Below are 2,165 nucleotides of genomic sequence, written 5' to 3' on the forward strand. Positions count from 1 at the left end.
ATGAGAACAGGTAACTTCGGACACAGGTGGGAATATGATGGCACTGACAAGGAAGGAAGGGGTTAAGAGGAGCCAAGGTAAAATCCAACTCGTTTATTTGGGACATTTATTTAGGCATCTTGGTCCTAATTAAACGAGTTGGATTTTAGCTTGGCTCCTCTCAACCCCTTCCTTCCTGGTCAGCGCCATGATATTCCCACCTGTGTCCGAAGTTACCTGTTCTAATTCCCTGAGAAAATCTAGTTTTTAGTACATTTTACAACCTAGAAATAAAACCCCTTTAAATGTACCTCAAAATTATATTAAAAAATATGAAAAAAAGATATGATTTAATACTATTTAGTTAGACAGTAAAATAAAAACAGATACAATTGAAATTCAGTTTTAAATAGGGATGCAAATCATGGTCAACCATTCAACAAAAAAAAATGTAAACGGATTAAAATGGGTGCATGTGTTGTCAATAGATGTCAGTGTATACATCTCAATTCACGATTCTACGATTTTCAAGGATAGAATCGAATGGTCTCGACAGATGCAAAAATCCTGACGTGAATGCGGTATTAGCAGAGAAGACCGTAGCGACACCCACCAGGTATTTAAAAATCCAACATATTTTTTATTCAGGAGTACACACACTTTGTGAGGTCCAGAGGATACAGGCGATGGACATTTGGCTGCACATTGCTGCGGCCGCTGATAGGCTGAGCGCAGAGTGAAGTCACCGACCCGCAGGAAGTGGAAGAGACCGGAGAATGGGACGGTGATATCGGAACAACGGGGGATCGTAGGCAGGTAAGTGAAAGTTTATTATGTATAGTTTTACAGCCCGGGCACAGCAGGGGTTAAAAGTTGTAGCTTAGAGAACTCCTTTAACCTGGCCCACTCATCACCTGCGTCCTCTGCACCTTGCCATATGTATATCCTCCTGAATAAAGAATATGTTGGACTGGTGAGTGCCACAACTTTCTTCCCTGCTATTACCTGTTGGGACGTTTGATGCTTTTGAGCAGAGCCCCATCCCAACTGTGTAGCAGTTTGTGCTGTAACATACTGACTGTCTGAATATAAGCCTGCATTGGAACCAGCCAATAGAGCCAACTATGCTTTTTCTTTGGACTTATTGTAGCCGAAAAGCACATTAGCATAAAATCCACTGCCTCCTTATTGTATATTTGTTAAAAGTAGGGAAGATTGAGGGCCCTCGGAGCTCTCAACGTTCTAATTCTGATGCCCCATTGTCTCCCCTATGGCTTAAGCAGAAGGAGCGGCGTCTGTTCACCCGTTTTCCCTCCTGACTCTTACTCTGACTTTGAGTCATGTGCATCTCCTCCCTGTGCCTGGCACTGTTGAGCCCGCCAACCTCCTATTGTTTGAGTTTCCGTTTTAGTGAGCCTAGATTTGGTCTCTTAGTTCTCCTTTTTCTACAGGTTCATATGGTTGGTGTGTTCCCGGGCCTTTGATATGACCCTGCCAGTTTCCTACTCTGAGTGGACTCATTGATGTCGGTTTGCTATTACTTCAGTCACAGTCTTTTGATAATGTTAGTGCTGGGGTGGGGCCTTATGCCCCCCTCTCTGAGAGACTGGATCCGTCCCCCCTGCTTTTAGGGGTGGGAGGTACCCACTTTCTCCTATTCTTGCTATTGCATTTTGTGAAATTTTTTGTTGCTAATTCCTGGTTGTTCTTTAAATGTTTGTGTGTCCCTACCCTCTTGTGTACCCCCCTGTCTAATGTCCTCTCTCTTTTTTTTCTTACTTCTCTTCTGGCATTCATATTGTTCACCATAACTAATTGGTCCTTTTTTACCCTAGCTCCACCAACCATGAGTCCTCGTCCTGATTCACTGTGTCCACCTGTTGGTTCTCATGGCGTCTCAGGTAGTCACTAATTCTGGCTCCGCTCTCTGCAAGGTACTATCCCATAATGTACACGGTTTTAATTCCCCGACAAAATGCCGCAAGGCCTTTAGACATTATCGCTCCTTAGGAGCGGAGGTTATTTTACTACAGGAGACGCACTTCTCCACTGACTCAGCCCCCTCTTATTTCCACACCTGGTTTCCTACTTTTTACTTAGCTTCCTCGCCTGAAAAGAAGAAGGGAGTGGCAATGTTTTTCTAACAAAGTCTCCTTCACTCTTCATAATATTATCGGTGACCCAGA

Source organism: Hyla sarda, chromosome 2 (genome assembly GCF_029499605.1).
Source record: "Hyla sarda isolate aHylSar1 chromosome 2, aHylSar1.hap1, whole genome shotgun sequence".
NCBI classification, from domain to species: Eukaryota; Metazoa; Chordata; class Amphibia; order Anura; family Hylidae; genus Hyla; species Hyla sarda.